Here is a 22,003-nt window from a genome sequence, read left to right on the forward strand (position 1 = left end):
TTCACTAACATATCTGTGGGATGTCAAGATGATCAAGGTCTTTGAAGACTAGCTTACAAAGAGCAAGAGAGTCGATATAACCCCAAAATGAAGGTATGTTGCTGACCCTTCCTGGTAAAAGAAAATTGCTCTGGTTCTTTATATTCCAATTCTTTATAATTGGTATAGAGGAAATAACACAGTTAATTTCTGAATTGATTTGCTTCACATCTAGACCATATCTGAAGATCCTACATATAGATCATGAGATGCACTTAGAACCAGCACATAATCAAATCTATCATAATCTATAGTTATTCTTCAACATCCACCTGTCCCTTGTACATATGTGAATACTGGAAGTTGGTAGATATCATCACTATAATATTTCTTTTTTTTAAAAGATTTTATTTATTTATTTATTTATTTGTCAGAGAGAGAGAGAGAGAGAGAGTGCACGAGTACTGGCAGATGGAGGCAGAGGGAGAAGCGGGCTCCCTGCCAAGCAAGGAATCCGATGTGAGACTCGATCCCAGGATGCTGGGATCGTGACCCGAGCTGAAGGCAGCTGCTTAACCAACTGAGCCACCCAGGCTTCCCTCACTGTAATATTTTTCAAGGTTTTTTATTTTGTTCATTTTGTTTGTTTGTTTGTTTGTTGTTTTTTTAGCACTAAAAGTTCTCAAATTTAATACCAAACCAACCTATTGGTGCAAAGGCATAGTAGCAGAAAAATCATTTCCCTAATAAAACATGTCTGTGGGGCACCTGGGTGGCTCAGTGGGTTAAGCCTCTGCCTGCGGCTCAGGTCATGATCCCAGGGGCCTGGGATCGAGTCCCACTTTGGGCTCTCTGCTCAGCAGGGAGCCTGCTTCTCCTCATCTCTCTCTCTGCCTATTTGTGATCTCTCTCTCTGTCAAATAAATAAATAAAATTAAAAAAATAAAAAAATAAATAAAACATGTCTGTTGGCCAGGTAGGAAGGATATTTACAGAGTGATAGGATAGAACACATGATCTTCACACAGTTTAATTAAATACATGCTGCCAGTTAGGTATGTCATTTCATGACATGTGATGCCTTATAGGCCCTGCTTCGTTCTTCTCCAGTGCCTCCTCTTGGAGTTGTACCTGATTTTACTACCAGTTTTCATCCAAATCCACTGGGGAATGGGATGATTCTGCTTTTGTTTCTTGGCCGGGAATCACTTGATTCGGAAAGTCTTGTGAGAAGACATGGCCAGAAACAGTCAGCCACACACAGCAGGACGGAGGAAAAAAAGAAAAAAAATGTTTTTAAGGTTTCAATGATAACAATAATTTTGTCAATTTCCATGAAAATAAGGTATTGCTTTTGTTTTAATATTCTGGGGTGTCTCGCTCCAGGGGTCAGGGAGTCAATGTGAAAATTCTACTGATCTATTTCAGTTATATATTCTAGAGCTGAAGAAATAACCATGAGTATCTGAACATATTATAAGGCAAATCTAGGTCCAAATTCTGTATATTATCTAGCTTCATAAATTCCTACTTTGACAAATGGTACCACAGTGGCATTTTGGATTCCTAGAGTTGTTTTTAGATATATAGATTAGTTACTAAATCTACTTATTTCATTCCTAAGAACACCATAGTTCTTTAACTACCACCAAATATTTCTATCCAAACAGGGATTTCTGTCTGATTGTCATTGTTTCCTTCTGCCCATTTCATTAAAGTAAACTCATCTTTTCTCTGTTATTTGGCCTCTGTCTCTTTAGTTCTTGTTTCCCATTGAAATCAGGAAACTTGGGTCAGTGGGGTATCTCTCAACATTATCATCTTTAGTCTTCAGAGGACAGACACACAGAGCTTTTACATGATTTGGTTCTCTCCAAAATAAAGCATTTTTTTAATGCTTAAGAAAATGAATGTCTTTTGGGACCCCTTGAGAAATAGGGAGGAAATGTGATGGATCATATATAGTAAATCCATGCTAACATTTCCATCTGTCTAGGTTTATGGATTCTTTTCTCTATGCTAGGGAAATTTTTTCATCTAAATATTGAATACAGGTTACCCACTGAGTCCTGGTTTAGTAAACTAACAAAGCCAACTATCAGAACATTTCTAGTTGTTCAAATTAACCCATTAATTTCAGTATCTCAGATAAGTGTATCCAGAGTAAAAAATCTGGTTCCATGCATTATTATATTCTATTCTTTGGCTTACCACCCTTGGAATTTATTTCCTCCATATTCTCCAGGTATCTGCTGATAAGAATTAGAGAAATGTTGTAACTATTTTGGTGTTTCTTTTTTCCTGGGTTAGGTTTTGTATTTGCTCCCATTGGGGTATATGCAAAAAGATTCCAGTTAGGGATATAGAGATAATGATGGGTGTTCTCCTTATCTTAAGGAGAACAGTTACCCTCTTACAAGGCAACTGCCTGGGTAAATTTGTTACCCTATCTTCAGCAAGAGATTAGTGGTTATAATAATAATAATAATAATAATAATAATAATAATAATAATAAATAATCCATTATCTGCCTGGCACTGAAAAAAATAAGTGATTTTTTTCAGGGATACTTTTTGATGATGTCTTGTTCTAGGAGTTTAAAGCCCTGTGATTATGATTTTATTTCTGTAAACTCTCCAAAAGCAGACACTTCACCCCATAGTATGTAAAATCATTTCTACCATAAACTCAATGTAACACCCAACTGTTCTCCCAAATTATTGCCTTCTATAGGCAATTGATCTCAAATAATCTCAGTCGTTAATTTAAGAAATCATGAATCCAAAGCATGCCATAGATTATAAGAATCCTGTTTTCCTGTGGGATTTATGACATCTCTGCATTTAAAGTCACATAGCTCAGGAACTCACTCTAAGAATTTAATCTTGGTGAATCTGTTTTGTGGGCTGACTGTTGCTAACAAGGATTGAATAATTTAGGGTCTAGTCAGTAAAGTGCTTTGTTTTTCAAACAGAGGTGACTTAGGTGACTGGTTACAAATGTGTTGAGGAGTTAAGAGAACAAAAAACGGAAGCTGATGTAATCCAGAGATGAATGCAGAATGAAGCTTATGTCCTTAAGTCTGGGAAACAAAGGAGAAGAGGGGGTGTGTTCTTAGAGGTCAGGGACACTTCTCTACCTTATGACTTTGTGTACGAAACAGGCCTGGCACCCAAAGAAGTGCTTGAACCTAGTCAGTGCTTGAACCATGGAGCAATTGTTGAGAAGCCAGGACCAGTGATGCTAAGGATGTCCTAGGCAGTCAGGTTTTAGGACTGCTGAGAGGATGTGAACACTGGAACCAGGACCGAGGAAGAGACTCTACTCTGTGGGTCCCAGAAGTGCCGAAAGGTGCTCTTGAAAGGAAGTCTTGAAAGAAAAAAAAGATTTATTTCCCCTCTTTTTCATCTTCCAATATCCACCAGTACCTCAGAGTGGCAGAATCTAACAAGAAGCCAGCCAGAGAGAGGTTGTCATGTGCCAACGGAGTCAAACACAGAAGGGTGGCGAAGGAGGTGAGGACTGCTCATGCAGACGACTGTCTCACTTTGTCTTAGCTTGCCCAGTAGCAGGAGGGAGTTCTGTTCTCCCAGAATTTGTAGTGTAGGGCATCTACTTCTCTTTATACTAATTTTGATTCTTACTTTAAAGCACCACTCTGATTCATCTCTTTTTTTCCATTTTCACTATTTTTTTTAAAAGATTTATTTATTTATTTATTATTAGAGAGAGAGAGAGTGTGTGAGTGAGAGGGACAAAAAGAGAGAGAGCAGAGCATGGAGCCAGGCATGGGGCTACATCCCAGGACCCGGAGATCTTGACGTGATCTGAAATCAAGAGTCAGCAGCTCAACCACCTGAGCCACCCAGGCACCCCTCACTATTGTTCTCTTACTCTAAGTCCCTTCCACCTAACACTTGCCTTGTTTTAACCTTCCAGATAGAAATACACTGCAAAGGTCCATGAACTTTTATCTTCAAATTCTTACTGTTTTTTTTTTTTTTAAAACATATAATTACTGAACTCTATGTTAAAGAATTATTGATGCATTGGTCAGGATGAGTAGCTATGAATTTATCCTTTATGGTTTGTTTTATTGTGAAATGGATATAACATGGAGGCATTTAGGAAAACAAGGTCTCTAAATAAAATCAAGAGCTCTGTCATTGTCAAATTTAAAAACATAAAGTTCAGAAGATAGATTTATTACATCACTGAAACCTATTAGGTCAAAGATTATTTAGCTACTTTATGCTCTAATTGCAATTCTTTATTTACTTCCCACTTCCCCATCTCTATTATATATCCCCAGCTGCTGTTCACAATGGGCTCTCTTTCTTCAGATGTGACATACTCTCAAATCTCCATAGATCATGCTGACCCAATCTCCCCTTTCCTTCTTTCCTTCTTAGCTGAGTAAATGCTCTTCACTGATTGAGGCCCTGCTCAGTTGTTCTGACCTTGGTGAAACCTTTCCATGTCATTTGGAACATTTCCAGAGTATTTGGTTCATACTGTTTTGTTTATAACTTATCACATGATGTTTTTAAGACTTTAGTACCAAAGTGGCCTAATAAGGAAGATGGGTTTTCCATAGTAGGGTCAAGTGAGCCCAACCGAACAGGAATTTCATCTTTGTATTCAATCTTCAATGAGTTCTATCTCCTCCATTAAATTATGAGCTCCACTTTGAAAGCAAGAAATAAATGTCACTTGTATTTCTATTTCTAGCATCTAGTTCAATGCTGGGTACATAGTGGGCTTCAATAAATGCCTAATGTAATTTAATTATACATTAGGTGGAAGAATGCCAGAGTCACATAATATAGTGCTTTTGGATGGTGTGCATATTTCTGATTTTCCTACCTGTTCTGGTATGACAAGTACCAATTTTCTAACCTTTGAAAACATCTGACATATATTATTTTTAAAAGTTAATATTCCTTCCCGAGATCATTTAACCATTTCTTGCAGATATTTGAAATCATAAAGAAGCATATTTATTTTTCCAATTTTTATGACCATGTATTAGTTTTACCTGATTAGTATTGGTTAGATTTGACCCAATTTTAATCTTATACTCATTGTGTCACTAATTTATGCAGAAAATATTGCAAAGCCTCTTTTTAGAACACTGGCCTTTTGAGACCAGGGACTTAGGTAGTCCTTATCATGTTCTTGGTTGCCTTACACTATCATTCTGGATGGTGGTTAATAACGCTTTCTATTTATCTTTGAGGAAAGGCTTTGAGATGACTCTAAGCTTAGGAGACACAGTCAAGAACTGCACCAGGGTTTTCAAATAGCAGCTGTGATCATGAGACCAAAGGCAATCTTTGTCCAAATGCTGTGGAATCACGATGCAGGGCATTTTTCTCCAAGCTCTGCTTGCTCATGTGGATTTCTGTTGTCAACTGTGCTCTCATCTTAGGGTATGGACTGCTATATAAGCTCCATGTTGGTTAGGCTATTTTGTTGCCCTTGATTTCTGAGTATTTCCATTCTTTTTTTTTTTTTTAAGATTTTATTTATTTATTTGATAGACAGAGAGAGATCACAAGTAGGCAGAGAGGCAGGCAGAGAGAGAGGGGGAAGCAGGCTCCCCGCTGAGCAGAGAGCCCGATGTGGGGCTCGATCCCAGGACCCTGAGATCATGACCTGAGCTGAAGGCAGAGGCTTAAACCACTGAGCCACCCAGGCACCCCGAGTATTTCCATCTTAAGATCAAAAGCCCACAAAGAAAAAAGTACTAATAAAAGAGAATTGCACTCTATACTTAAACATGGATGGGGCTTAGAGCATTAGGGTATCTCGTCTTCAGAAGCTTGTATGTTATCATAGTGAACAAACGGACTTTCTGTCTGGGCAAATGCCTGTTTGCCCTTCCAGCTGACTCTACCCTGCACCCTAATGGATATGAGGCTAATAGAGACCAGTTTTCTCTTTCTTAAACTCATTTCTTTTCTCTGCATTTTGACACCATATCCGTTTGAGGCAAGCTGTGGCAGGCACATTTACTAAAAGGATACCCATGTTGGGAAGCAGCAGCCAAAGGCTCAGTGCCAGGATTAGCCATTAGCAGTAGGGGGAAAACATTCTTGTTGTAGTCTTGTTTGCTGGAAGGCTACCCACTGGCATTTGAAATAGTTCTCTCTTGTCAATCAAACAAATTGTCTTGCAGATCTACTGGGTGTTTAGAGGATACAGAGAGAGACTTTTCAGATCTTTAGGTGCTTTTTCAGAAGGTGATCTGTGTTCTGTAACAATATCTGAATTTTTTTTTAAGGATGGTTCTTCCTTCAGCAGTGTTGTTGATATACCCCTCATGCCTAGAGATTACAGGAAATAATAGTTTTTTAGACATATCATTAAAATTGCCCCCATTTTGGAGAGTATTAATGAAAACCTGGCTGTGGGAATATCTTTATCTTGATGTCCCAGGATATTAAGGTAGCTTGAGTTATCAGACCAAAGGATAATATTAGGGTTAAGAATAACTATGGGGGCACCTGGCGGACTCATTTGGAAGAGTGTGTGGCTCTTGATCTCGGAGTCATGAGTTTGAGCTTCCCATATACAAGTATACAGCCAGTATACAGGATAGTCTGAGAGGAGTGCTCATAATAACACATAGATGTACCTTAATGTATTAAAATTCTACTTATATAAAAAATAAAATCGGTAAGGCCTATAGTGAATAGCCACCTTTGTAATGCAAATACTCCCCCATCTCTAGCATGGTTTCAACTGGTGGTGTTCAACTTTAATCTCTTTATTTCTTTACAGTTCCCCATAGAAGCCCCCCTTTATGTTTTATTAATTCCCACCTCTGATTAAGATTTCATCTAAAGAAAGTGTTGTGCTACTAAAAAATTATTTTTTTAAAACACTGAACTATACACATTATATGGGACAGAATGAGGTAAAATATCATTCTCCAAAAACCTTTTTTTTTTTTTTAAAGATTTTATTTATTTATTTGTGAGAGAGAGAGAGTGAGAGCGAGCACAGGCAGACAGAGTGGAAGGCAGAGTCAGAGGGAGAAGCAGGCTCCCTGCGGAGCAAGGAGCCCGATGTGGGACTCGATCCCAGGACGCTGGGATCATGACCTGAGCCGAAGGCAGCTGCTTAACCAACTGAGCCACCCAGGCGTCCCTCTCCAAAAACCTTTGAATTAAGGATTCCCATTTGAATTGTTTATCCCAATGGGAATTATCCTGTGAAAGGCAGAGTCCTTTGAAGAGTTCACCACTCTTATGACATTCCTTATGAAAAGTTCCGTGATGCTGCCAGGCACATGCCCTCTCCTTTGCATTTACCAAACTCCCCTGGGCCGTAAAGACATGAATAGTGTCTATCTATATACCACAGGTATATTTTTATAGTGTTGATGAGTTATTGGTCCCCCCCCCCCCCATTATAGGAGTAACTCAGGATAATTGCAGACAGTTTGAGAACATGGGTTGGTGATTTTGTACTGTCAACATACCTAATGTGGAACTCTATATCCTAGACATCTTTTCTCTGTAGGTTTTAAGTTTAGTGCTGACCACTAGATGAATCTGTGTGGGATTTGGAATATGAATGTAAAATAGTTATGATTATACTCCAAAGCATGGTTGGCATATTGTGGCCCACAGGCCAGATTCAGTATGCCAACTGTTTTGGTAAATAAACTTGTATTAGAACCCAGACACACTTGTTTATATATTGTCTTCTGCTATTTTCATGCTACAATGACAGAGCTAGGTGACTACAAACCACATGACCTGCAAAGTCTAAAATGTTTTTACCTTATGGCCTATCAATTCTGTACCTATTAATAGATATTTCATAAATTAAAAAAAGAAATTGGCTGATCATGTCTCTCCAGGTAGGTGCAAGTTTCCATGTGCTACTGAAACTCACAAAGTCTGGTTCATCTCTTCGACGAGGATGTGCTGGAGCTCCTCCTTCAGTTTGGGATTAGATATGGTGAGAGATAGTTACGGTATGTAGTTTGTCTTTGTCAGTTTTAATTGCCTTCATGTGTTCCAGGTGTCCTAAATTTTCTAAGCTATGTGTCCAGTTTTCTTTCTAACTACCATCCTTGTTGAACTGAAATGACTTCAGGCCCATCATCAGATGCCCTCCACTTTTTTTTTTTTTTCAACCAGAAAATGGGTCTACTAGCATAGTAAAAATGATCTCAGGGTGGGATATCCCAAAGTAGTTTGGAAAATACTGCTATTTTTATAACAGATATGTAGTTTGTGAATATATAATGGGTTTATTATGGTTATTATAAGTAAAGTAATAAACACATTTAAAAAAAATTTAAATAAAATTAAAAATTCAGTTACTTATCCAAAAGTCACATTTCAAGTATGCCATAGCCACAAATGCCCACTGACTACCATATTGTACAGTGTAAGTAGACCATACAGTAGGCTCTCAAAAGTGTTTTGCATTGATATCGAGGACTCTATCTATGCTGTTGACTACATTTCTCATGATAGTCTCACAACCATGTGCACTAACTGCACTAACAGTTCACTAACTCTTCTTATCTAAAAGTAATCTTCTTCCCTTCAGTTCTCCCACATCCAACCTGAGAAATAATTATTTATTTTTCAAGTATCATCTATCAATGAAATATTTTGACTCTTTCTTCTGAAAAGAATCAATTATTTCATCTTTTTTGTTCTACTGTACATCTATGGATTTTCCTTTTAGGGTAATTTTTCATACTTTATTGAATTTCATACTTTATTGGAGGCCTCTGGATGGCAGGAACTGGGGCTTATTTGTCTTTGGATTTTCCATATCTGGCACAATTCTGGCATACAGAAGTCACTCAGCAGATGATGGTTTAAGTGAAAGAAGCAAAAGGATCTCTCTATTTTTATTTTTCATTTTCTTATGACATCTATTACTTCTACCCCTTGAATTTTGAATCTCAATTTCTCTTCTTTTGCATATAAACATGCTAAAGTCTTTTCTGTTTGTTAAAAAATCACATTTATGAAGCTTTCTCAGGTCATATTTAGAGGTTACACGATTAGATAGACCAATTTCCAGACATGTAGATATCTTGTTTGACAGTAGTCACAAATACAACTCTTTATTTATAATTCCAAAACCTGACATGTTCTAAAAATCAAAAGATTCCTTATAATTCACCTGGTACTACATGGTAATAAACCCTGATTTGGTATGCATAGACATGAGACTATTCGTAGTCTACTGACGTTAGTTAATGTGAATTTTCAAATGGTACTTGAGTATCTGTGCCATACTACTTTTTTTTTAAATTGGAAAACTTCTGAGTTCTGAAACACGTGTAGCCTCAAAGGCTTGGGATTGTCTGTGAACTTGTCCATCACTCTGGCTATTTATGTACAGTAAATACATAGTATGTAGATTTTTTTACAGAAACAAAAAAACAGCTCATCAAAAACAGTTCACTTTTTATATATAAAAGGAATTCTAAGGCTAGTTATTGAAGTTGTAAAACTACAACAAAATTCTGTTCGATACTTAATAAAATAAACTTTTCTCAAAATTTTGAGGGCATCCCTTACTTTTTAGTCGGATAATGAGCAGATGGCTATAAGATTTAGTTTCATCATTTTTAAAAGAGAACACACTTTTATAGAGCCAAAAATAGTTATATAGCCAACAATTACAGAATCGTTCTGGAATTTTCTGTACTTACACTGTCTATATTCAAAGTTGCAGGATACTCTGTCTTTTTGATAGACATAATTCTACCAGGCAGAATAAAATCATCTTGAAATGATATGGCAGATACTTGACAATTCAGTCACACACAGAGGTTCACACTCTAGAAGCAATCATGGAAACTTAAAACATGATTCATACTCAAAGACTGTGAATCTTCCCCGAATTTTGACTGCATTTCCAGTAAATAACTCTGCATTTCTTCAGTAACCATGGTTCCATTGACTACAGGGAAGTTTAGCAGTAGAAGTGAATGGAGTCTCCAGTGGACATTGGCCCAATCCACATGAACAATTTGAGTGTGAATGCACTCACTTCCTGGAACAAATCAGCAATGTTCTTACATTTTCCCCTGCAGTTTCAAGTTCAGTGTTGAATTACTCTATCATATCAGTAAAAAATACAAGCTGTGAACCGCTGGCAGGCGAACAAGTTAGAGATCTAAGATATGTGTTTTCAAAAAAGTACCTGATTTGGGGAAGCAGTTCAGTGAATCTCTATCAAGTTACAGTGACCAGGTCAGTTACTAAGCTATGGTCTGGCAGCGTTAGGCCCACATGGCCACTGGGAGCTTTGGGAAGCTGGGGTTGGTATTCTGTAAACTGCGTTCTTGTAAACTGCATTTGACTCCTGCACTTGGCCTGTAGGAGGCACTAGAGAGAGACCAGGAGCCTGGGTGGAGCAGAAGGGACAGGCTCCTTCCCATATATTTCCCCCCACCCCATATATATTTTCTATTCCTGATTTTATGTTTTGCACCTGTCATTGTTATCCTAACAATGCTTCCTCACTCTAGAAGCAATATATTTTTTTCCTAATAGCAACAGGTGTTTCAGTCTGCTATTTCTCTGACACTTCCCCAAACCAGCCTCACCGAACCTTGTCAGAGATAGCATCACTAGCTGACAGGTTCCTCCTTCCGAAAGTCTGGGTTCTGGCTACAGAGTCTCTTCTTTGACCTGATACCAGCTGGCCAGAGACCCAGCATCCCCAGAGACTCAGCAAGCCCACCCTCTCTGGTGCCTCTCAATCTCCAAGTTTCTTTCTTTCTTTCTTTTTAATTTAAAATTTTTTAAAATTTTTTTATAAACATATAATGCATTTTTATCCCCAGGGGCATAGGTCTGTGAATCACCAGGTTTACACACTTCACAGAACTCACCATAGCACATACCCTCCCCAATGTCCATAACCCCATCCCCCTCTCCCGACACCCCTCCCCCCAGCAACCCTCACTTTGTTTTGTGAGATTAAGAGTCACTTATGGTTTGTCTCCCTCCCGAACCCATCTTGTTTTATTTATTCTTCTCCTACCCCCTTAACCCTCCATGTTGCTTCTCCACTTTCTCATATCAGGGAGATCATATGATAGTTGTCTTTCTCCCTCAATCTCCAAGTTTCTAACTTTTAACACAAATTTTAACCCCATTTCTTCCCTCCCTAACCTAGGGGTAGTAGCTGCTCCTGCTGTTACTATCTCCTTGATGCCTTCATATTCCCTCTTTGATTTTGGAGTTTTCCAATACCTGAACTACACATTCTTTTTTTTTTTTTTTTTTTTAAGATTTTATTTATTTCTTTGACAGAGATCACAAGTAGGCAGAGAGGCAGGCAGAGAGAGAGAGAGAGAGAGAGAGGAGGAAGCAGGCTCAGTGCTGAGCAGAGAGTCCAATGTGGGACTCGATCCTAGGACCCTGGAATCATGACCTGAGCTGAAGGCAGAGGCTTTAACCCACTGAGCCACCCAGGTGCCCTGAGCTAAACATTCTTTATGGTAAATCTCGCAGTTCAAATAACAAGTCTGACTTTTGTCTTCTGAGTGGATGTTGGCTCATAAAGCTGATAGCCACAGGATTGCATCAAAAGAAACTCAGACCTAAGATTTCAATCCATCTTCTCCTAAAAACTCTTTATTTGTTAAGACCTCAAACTGAAGGCACCTCCCTGATTACTTTTCCATCAAAGCGAGTAGTGAGCCTCACGTGCTGACCCAGAATACTAATTCTTGTGGTGAAGTTCTTCTTGTAACTGTTAATTATCTGTTAAGTCATCTCAACCCTTCATTTGTAAATGCTTGGTGTAGCAAGTAAACTCATTTTTCTCATATTTAGGCTAAACTCAAATTTGTTACTGAAAAAACACTATTCCTTATTAGCTAATATTATGCTGATATAATTAAGAACAATTTCCCCTAAAATCCCCGGTGATTCTCCTTCCCCACCCTACCATGAGGTCACATGCTGGGAACTCCTTATATAGGTAAATACCCAAAACAAAAGTTTGCATTGTGATGTTTTTGTTTGTTGTTTTGTTTTACTGTTTCAAAATCCGGATTGCACCCAGACCTTTGCTCTCAAATAGGTTAACTGGGAGCTTGCTTTAGCGTTTCCAGTTTTCCTGAGGCCTAAGTTCAAATTAATACCAATATCTGTTTCTGTATATCACAATTACACTTTTAAAGATTTTATTTATTTATTTGACAGACAGAGATCACAAGTAGGCAGAGAGGCAGGCAGAGAGAGAGGGAGAGGGGGAGAAGCAGGCTCCCCACTGAGGAGAGAGCCTGATGCCGGACTCTGGGATTATGACCTGAGCTGAAGGCAGTGGCTTAACCCGCTGAGCCACCTAGGCGCCCCACAATTATACTTTTAAATCAGTTCTTAGAATTGCTTAGTGAAGATTTAGGTGTGTGGAGAAGAACAGAGATAGCAAAGAAAACAACTCCAAAGTCTTTTGGCTTTGTGGAAGTCACGTTCTGTAAAGCTTTTTGTTTTTTATTTTTATTTATTTAATTTATTCTTTCTTATTTTTTATTCATTTTTAATTTAGTTTTACTTTATATAAGCTATTCTTAAATGCTCTGAATTGAGAAGTAAATCAAAACAAATCTCTTGGATAATTCTTACTTGTATCACATTGTGTATGTAAACACTGTTTTCCACTTGGTAAGCATAAGTAAGACCGATCCTGCCCAGACAGTTTACCGGCTTACAGGGATGCTACATAGGAGGAAAACAGAGAAGAGGCTGTTTTGCTTTTGTTTGAGATTCACAACAGCTGTTGTATTCTTCTTGACTGCTTCCAAATTTAATAAGGCCCAATAAATCTCTAAGAAAACAGCCCTGAGACACTGCTATTGTTTTTATTTTGCTGTTGAGCTCATAGTACAAGTCTCTCTCTTTGCAGCACTCTTTCTGGCTCATTTCAGAGTGACTCATGCCAGATATAAACCCCAAAACACGAGCCTGGAAAAGCACACAGGAAAAGCACATCTCTGGCAGTGGATGTCCAGTAACAGAAATCTTCACTTAAAACCCAATTCAGACTAGTAACTTGTGCAAGTCAGGTGTCTGAGATTGCTAGTCTGGCTGTCCTCAGAGCCTTAAATGCCCTTTCCAAACCATTGCTTCAAATTCCTGGCTATTGTTCTCTTATAAACCATTTGCAGGAAAAATATCATCAGAAGCTCATGTAATTTCCTGGTCGGCAAAATGCACCCTAGCCTCCTTCTTTGGGATCACTGTCATGGAGATTACACACCCAGTGTAGGAAGCTGAAAGGAGCATACTACTGATGCGAGTAATATATTTTCAATTTTTAATGAAGTGTTACTTGTTTGCAACATTATCTGTTTTAGGTTCCAGGCTGTGTGCCAGTGATAAACTGCATAGCTCAACATCTTATCTATTTTTAAGAGACCAGTCTTTAAAGGTAAATTCCCTGTTTTCCTCAGTGAACCGATCCAGTGTTTGGCTACCATTATACGCTTTAAAAATGTACGCGATGTGATTTTCTTGATATGTGTGAGGACGGGGGACTTAAATATATTTCTGTTCCATCTTTCATGCAAAAATTGAAGTGATATGCACAACTGATTGTACACAACTGGGGCCAGTCTTCTAATGAGCTAGAGGCTCGTGGGATTTCTGCCTCAGGTGGGCGACAATTAAACACGTTATAAATGTAAGTCTGGCTGCTGGGTAAGCGGGTTGAAGGAAGGAGAGCCATCTTCTGTGCTGTAAGTTACTTGCGAGTAAGCGCTAGCTACCTTCAGATAAGCCAGAGTAAGTCCTCCAACTAAAGCTAGGCCTAAAAGAAACCCACATCCTCTGCAAGGGTGGTAGAGAATGAAGAACAGTGTCTTCACTGGCTTTTGGATGGAAGAATAAGGCTGAGGGGAAGGAGGAAGACTCTGAGCCAGTCTGTTCTTAAGAATCAGACTAATAAGGAACTTTCACAGGCGCCTGCAAATGTAACGAACAGGGACAGACCTCAGCAGATCTCTTTCCTGCGGAGGCACACAAGGTCGCTGCATCCAGTTTTGAAACGACTTGTTGAAAGGTGAGTGGGGTATTTCTTGAGTAGATATCGGAGATTTGCTGGAGAGCCCAGTGAAATTTATAAAACTCACGGGCTACTGGCCAGTTTGACTGATTAAATGATACTGTGAGAACTTTTCTCACTGATTCCTTTGGCAAGTCAGAAGTCCTGTTAAAAGCTAAAGGTTAGGAGGAGGCAGGCTGTACTATAATTTCGCTTTTTGTTGATTTTTATGCTGTGACTTTGGAAAATAAACAAGAGGGTTTAAGACGTGAGAATGTGGTAGATCTGCCCCCTCACGTAGGGTACCAAACAATAGAATTAGAAATAGATTTAGTTCTAAGTGAAATAATTTTATAAACTGGAATTTGAGGGGATGGCATTAATGAAGAAAGAGAAGTAGGTAAATTTGGGAAACTTGCTGTGTGGTTGACATTGGTTATATCATGAATTAATAAAGGACTGAGTAGTGTTTCACAGAAGAATAAAAAAAGGAATGAAAAAAGAGCTGCACCAAGAGGTTCAAATAGGTGTTATGTCAATATACAATAGAAGATACAAGATGTGCTTTATTTTTTTAATTTTAAGATTTTAATTATTTATTTGACAGAGACACAGCTAGAGAGGGAACAGAAGGAGGTAGAGTGGGAGAGAGAGAAGCAGGCTTCCCTCGGAGGAGGGAGCCTGATGCGGGGCTCAATCCCAGGACACTGAGATCATGACCTGAGCTGAAGGCAGATGGTCAATGACTGAGCCACCCAGGCACCCCTCAAAGTGTGCTTTAAGTTTGACAGGTAAATATTCTCATAAAGGGGGTACCACTGATTCTTGAAGTTGGGACAGATAACCTATAAACATTTAAATAAAACATTGCCTAAGAAGTAAATGAAATAAACAGGAAAAAGGGATGTAAAAAAAGAAAATACAAAATTTTCTAGAATAAATCTGAAGATAGAGCCCTCCTAGACCTATTTGAATAATAATAAAAATAGAGAAAGCCATAAGGTTGAAAAAAATCCTATACATTTTAGGTGTAATGTGATTCTGTTCTAATGTAAAATCTCAACTGTATTATCAGTGGAAAGATGCCAACATTCAGACATGTGTTGAAGCCCCATTCTGCCTCAAACAAAATATCTGATAAATTATTACCTTGCTTAGTTGGTGATTTGTTTTTTACTCCGAGAGATGAAAACAACCAGTACAGCTGATGTTCTAGATCAGTAGTGGGAGAGGATTTGCCTTTGCAAAATCCCCCCCGACCAATGTTCCCCACCAAACACTCTTTGTTGAGGGAGGGGAGCGGATTCAGATACATTTTTCACATCTGCCTTAGATTTGCTTCTAATTGATACGGAGCCATAGATCATTAAAACATTGCTAACAGTTGTTAAAGAACATGTAGTTACAGAATTAAACCTAGTTTTAGGTGAAGTAGTACTAGATATTAGGAAAATAGATTTTGAAAAGTTAAGGGTGGATACTCAATGATTGTTGAGCAATTGTTCTGGTCTTGGCACTGGGCTAGACACATGATTAAACAAAAACTATCTACTATTAAGTCACAAGGATTACATTGCAACATATTACTATCAAGTTACAAAGTGGGGGTGGGGGATGAAAATTCAGAGATTAGATCACTTGCTCTAGCTCCTACAGGCAGCCAAAGCAGCGCTATAATCTGAACTCATCAGTCCAGCTCCAAAGCCCAGGCTTTATGGGTGTGACCTGTCACCTGAAAACCTTGCAAGTCTAACCACCTTTTGAAAAGCCTCTACAATAAATAAATCCTCGTAGTGGTACAGGACCTCTCAGAGGAGTTCAGATTTAAAAGGTCCACCTGCAAAAGATGCAAGGTGGGCATTCGCAAGGGTGGAATAATCTAAAGATTTTCCAAATTAAGAGGACTTTATTGATCAAGTTTTAAACACGAGAGAATGAAAGAGCAATTCATTACTGTTGAGGAAAGATAATATCAAATCACAAGGCGGCAACAGCCTTCTCCTCCTCTGCCTTCTGTATTCTTCCCCATATTTCCAGGTATAAACAATAGGAATCTAGTATGCAAATATCCAAGAACTGTAAAAAGTTTGCATTCCATTACCCCCTCCTACTGCTCAATCTTTAATAGCATTTGTAATCTCTTCTGTCATCAGAGGTTTTTTTCAATCTTAATTTACCTTTTCACGTTTCCATTGTGCTCAGTTAGACACCGTCTCTAATTAACTACCTAAGAAAAGTCACTGTGCACCCACAAAGAGATCCACAATTGGTTTAATTAGAACCCAAAAAAGCCCCCACTATTAAAATTAAAGTTTCATCCTGTGCCTCTGTGCATATATAAGCCTTTTATGTATGGAAAATGCTTGCATTTCATCCTTTTACACACACTGGCTATAAATTATGAGTTTTATCATTCTCAGCATGAGGTCAGTTGAAATGTTCAGTGTATTATTTCTACTAATTACCTTGGCTGTTCCTTATTTCTGTCAGTCTTAGCATCCAGTAACCAGTGGTTGTTGACAAGTAAAAACTAGAAGTTCTCGTTAGCAGCGTTAGAATCGTAGCTGAGATCAGTATTGCTATTATCGAGGTAGAATGTCTCTTCTTGGTATAGCTCTTTCTACTTGTTAATTTGTTTAAATCATTTCCTATTTCCAGTATCTGGAATTAGAAAATGATGGAAAAGCTGTAAGATTACTCCTCAGCTTGAGCCTAAACCTATTCTTCAACTGTTCTTGAGTGTGCCAGAATGCAGTGTCTTTCCCAAGCCAAGCCCTCGTGTGTTTCCCTGGATAACTCTGTGGGCTCCCAAGAGTCTTGTTTCACCTGCTACATTACAGAGCTGAGTCCCTCCACTGGCCATCTGTACCCTTTCCAGTGGAGTTTTTCTTCTCTAGGCATCTTTCTGGACCAAGGCTGCGCTGACTGGTGAGAACCGAGTGTTAAATATTCAGGAATTTTGTGTGCTGTTGATGTCCTGCAGGAGCTTGAAATGGACTATGGTTAGAATATTTACACCACTGAAATCAGTGAATGCTAGAAATCAGCAGACGTTACAAATCAGGGCTCGAAGAGCCCGTTGTTAAAACTGACCAGCACACCAGTGGTGGTAGGCAATAGTTCCTTACAATTGCACTCAGGGCTAATTGGAAGGATCATTTGACAACCCAGAGAACAAATTTTCTTGTTCCTTATTTCTGAAAATAGCAAGTAGCTGCACTAATGCAGCTGAAAATCTTTTAGGAAAAAATTTCCTTTCCCCCACTATTAATCTCTCTCTGTTCCCAACCCTCATTTCCAGTCTTTTTTTGTATTTGCACCAGGTCAGAAATGCTCCAAGTTGGATTTTGTGTGAGTGTGTATGTGTCTGTGTCTGTGTGTGTGATATCTTACTAGATGGTCTTTGTGCTCTCTGTGTGGTTTCTATCATGTGTCAAATGTGGAGCTTTGTATATAATAAGTCTTTAAAAACTTCACTGCTGCACTAACATAAAAGCCAAACAGTCACCATTCAAATCTAGAGAGACCTCTGAAATCAGGTTGACTCCTTTTCTCAAATCTGCGGAATCATTTTATGAAGGCAAATATAGTAAGAGAAGTCTTGGTGTCAGAAGAGGAGTCTGAGCGCCAGACATTCTGTGCTGGTTGGTAAGGTGCCGGCTGGGCAACACTTGCTCCTTGCATTTTCTTCCCTGTAGAGGGAGCTCCACTAGGGCAACTCCTGATTTTTCTTAACTCCCAGGCATACTACTGTCTAGGAGAATGCAGTGGCTTATTTTGTTTTTGAGTGTCAAAATGCCAGTTATTTCTTCCTTTGTGTACAATCCAGTTGCCAAGGAATAAGTCATTTTGGTTTCTCTTCCATGCTCTATATTTTACATGATGTGCACTCCAATTCCGTTGTCTGAGAATGACAGGAACATCTACTTTTAGAGTTCTATATTAGGAAGCCCTTGGTTCTTACAAACCTAGACCATGTTCTTTAACTCAATCTTAATAATAAAGATAACATTCTGGCTTCTATTTTTAGACTCCTTTGTCTTCATTAATGGTTCAGAACTAAGGAAATGAGGAGTGTGATTTGTTGGGTCCCTTCAAAAACAAAACTGATGTGATTTTGGAAAAGTCTCTTAAGTTTTGTTTCTCAATTAGTTTAAAAAAAAAAAAAAAGAGGAAAGTTAATGATGTGGTAGGGTTCCCTGATTTGGCAAACATAGAATACCTGTTATATTTAGTAAATGCCTGATGTGTGTCAAGCATTACCTAAGGTACTAGGAATATCCTGTCCCAGGCAATATAAGGGCAGTTATAGACATGCAAGAAATCTACTTGCAGAGAGTTCATAATCTAGGAATGAGCTATAATATACTCTAAGTGCCATAGGAAGAGCATGAAGAGCGAGGGCCTAACTCTAATTTGAATTCAAGAAGAGGAAAGAGATGTTTTTTCTTAAGTAAACTCCCAGCAACAAATGTTTTACCAAATTGATTTTTCTTTTAATTCCTATTCAGTTTATGGGAAATATGTTAATGAACTAGAAAGGGAGGAAAATTAGCTGGAGAACCTATGTACTGATTATTGGAAAAAAAAATCGAGTTGACCATAGTAACATTTTCTAAACCATTAGTTTGGAAGGACTGCCATTTAGCAGAATATCTCAGTCTTAAAAGTAGCTGAAACAACAGAAATGTGTTTCTCATGATTTTGTAGGCTGGAAGTTCAAGATCAAGGTATTGGCAGGTGGGTTTCTTCTGAAGTCTCTCTCCTTGTTTGTAGATGGTCATCATCTCCCTGTATCTTCACATGGTCTCCCCTCTGGATGATTGTGTCCTAATCTTCTCTTATCTTCTTATAAGGATGCCAGTCATACTGAATTAGAACTTTCCCTAATGACCTTATTTACTTGTTTTATTCTTCAGAGACCCTATCTCCAAGAGTCACATTCTGAGTTCTTGGGGGTAAGGACTTCAATGTAAGAATACCAGGGGGAGGCAGTTTAGTCTGTAACAGCAACCTTGCATGAAAACTTCTCTAGCAGTGGCAAGAAACTTAGTCATAATCTTGAGAATCAAACATTCTCTAGCACCCTTTTCAAGATGTTAGTGATTTGCCCAATTGTCCTTAGTAAGTACATCTTTTTCCTCACCTAAAATTCTGTCTTTTCTGTATGACCTACTGGTTATACTGGTCTCTTTCAGATGATTATTATGTGTGGAACTGTATAATTAAGAAATGGTTAAAATTTGCTGACTTATTAAAATTCTCCTGTTACTTTTTATTGGAAGAATTATGTCTAAGGGACCTTAGGATAGCACATATTTCTTTATCTCTTGTTTACTTTTTTTTTTTTTTTTTTTTCATTCTAATACTTAGAATTACCTTGGGGACAAAATGAAGGAATTGGAGATCAGTCAAGAAGAGTTGAATTCATGCAGCTGTTTGCATCCAGCTGAATTCTCTGTTTATGTATTTTTCAGGAAATTATAGAAACTGTTAAAAGAGAGTGCTGCAAAAATGGAAAGTTTTTAGCAGATAATTTGCTTTGGGTAAGAGACCTTGTTGGAAAGCTCTCTTGAATCTGAAATTACCTTAACTTGAGCATAGAGCTTAAAGCATGTTAGAAATCCACTGATGAGAAATCTGCCATATCCTTTGCCATCTGTGCTATGCCCACAGATGAGACTGGAATTTTACCATTAGCCCTTGCAATATGTATTGAGTATAGAACAAATTCCTACCCCCTTCCCCCACACCTTGTGCTTTGTCATTCTGACTCTTCAACACATTTTATTTTTCTGTCTTTATTCTAAAATGTATTTTATCTTTGTTATTCTTTCTCTCAATTTTATTTTCTTATTTTGTATTTCAATAGATTTCCATTTAAAGTTCTGGAGAGTTTTAAGGAAAATAGTTGTGACAGAAACCTAAAGGAAAGAGATTTCCAAATTAAATACACTCTGTTTCATGGGCAAATGAGACCAAACCAGCAATTCATTTGGAGACCCATATAGTAAGTTGTTCATACTTGACCAGGTGAAAATCTCTAATAGAGAATATCTTAGACTTAATAAAAAAAATGAAGATTTTGTTTTTCCTTTAATCTTGATATTATTAAAGGGACGAGTTCTTTGAATTTGTAGAACAACCAATCATTGTATGTCAGTTTCATGAGACCCAGTTTTTTAAAAGAATTTAAATGTTACAACCACATCAATTGATTTTATTTTTATTTTATTTTTATTATGTTCAGTTAGCCAGCATATAGTACATCATTAGTTTTTTGATGTAGTGTTCAACGATTCATTAGCTGTGTTTAACATCCAGTGCTCATCACAACACATGTCCTCCTTAATACCTATAACCCTCAGTTTGTTTCCTGGAATCCAGAGTCTCTCATGGTTTGTCTCCCTTGCTGATTTCTTCATTCAGTTTCCCATTCAGTTTTCCCTCCTTCCCCTGGGGTCCTTTGTGCTATTCCTTATAATCCACCTATGAGCGAAACCATGTGATAACTGTCTTTATCTGCTTGAGTTATTTCACTTAGCATAATTCCCTCCAGTTCCATCCATGTCAGTGCAAATGGTGGGTATTCATCCTTTCTGATGGCTGAGTAATACTCCATTGTATATTTGATTTTTTAAAAAAAAGATTCTACTTACATACTTGTCTGAGAGAGAGAGTGAGAGAGAGAGAGCACAAGAGCAGGGGGAGTAAACAGGGGGAACAGCAGGCAGAGGGAGAAGTAGGCTCCCATAAACCCAATTCCGGACTTGATCCCAGGACCCTGGGATCATGACGAGAGCCAAAGGCAGATGCTTAACTGACTGAGCCACCCAGGTGTCCCTGATGTGATTTTTTTTTTTTTCCGATTAAATGGCCTTACTGAATTTCAACAGCTTTACTCTACCTATGTAATGTAACTAATTTTAGAACTAGCCAATTAATAGAAGTAATTGATAGACAAGTTTATTTTTCTATTTCCCATTTCAGGTTATTTTCTTTTTCACCCTAATCTCTGAAGTGGAGAGTTGATGATAAATTAACAAAAAATAGAAGGATGATTCTGTACTTGTTACTCCCCTTTCTCTAGAAAAACATCTTTTAAATCCTATCCATAATACTGACAATAAAAATAATAGTAATATGTTGATATCTGGCATTTATTGTGAATTTATTGCCTGCACTATAACCTCATTTAAACTTGACATTGGAAATGTACTATTATTATACTAATTTAACAAAAAACTCAAACTAAAACATAAAGACCCGGGAATTATTGGCAATACCAAATACTCTTTCTATGAGCAGTCTCTTACCATTTTTCACCCTTCTAATAGCCAATAGACATATCTAACATGGATTATCTGTTCATTTGAAAAGGAAATTTTTGATTTAATACAAAAACAAATTACTGTCTCAAAAACTCTACTTCTCTGAAACTTTTTTTCCAATAAATATTTAAGGAAAGGTATTTTATACCATTTTATAAAAATGTAAATTGACTTAGAAAAAATTAATATATTTCTCAAATGCAGGTAATAAGGGAAATGGGAATTAGGTATTCTAGAAGAAGAGAGAAATTGTGTTAGAATATTAAAGTTTTAATAATGTTCTGCTCCTTGCCACAGATGTAGTACTTATGTTTGAATCTTGGAATAAGCCTGGGGAGTTTTATTTCAAATTGGCAGAGATTTTCTTTTAGCTTGAGCTTTCTTATTTTCTAGACTTCACCTGTTTTGTTTATCTGATTCTGTTTTTATTCTGTCTTTTCTTTGATTCTTGCTTTCTCTTTCATTTTCTTAGCTCTTTTCTCAGAAGATTTCCTTCCAGAATATAGGCATATTTCTAAGAAAATGTCTTAGGGAATGGGCTCCCCAGAGCTCAGGTCTCAAATGAAATGGTTCAATATAAATAAAACAAGGAATTGGCTCCAGACCTGGTTGAAAATCCTGAAAGAGATACTAGATTGTTGGCTTGC

At 37.8% G+C, this 22,003-nt stretch overlaps 1 pseudogene across 1 annotated transcript; it reads right to left on the minus strand.

The window, feature by feature from the left end:
* Positions 1-1,061: 1,061 nt before the first annotated feature.
* LOC309867529 (large ribosomal subunit protein eL39 pseudogene) lies at positions 1,062-1,217 on the minus strand (annotated as a pseudogene). Its single transcript has one exon. The product of its transcript is annotated as a large ribosomal subunit protein eL39 pseudogene (transcript).
* Between the last annotated feature and the right edge of the window lie 20,786 nt (positions 1,218-22,003).

This window comes from Mustela nivalis (genome assembly GCF_964662115.1).
Source record: "Mustela nivalis genome assembly, chromosome: 6".
Taxonomy (NCBI): Eukaryota; Metazoa; Chordata; class Mammalia; order Carnivora; family Mustelidae; genus Mustela; species Mustela nivalis.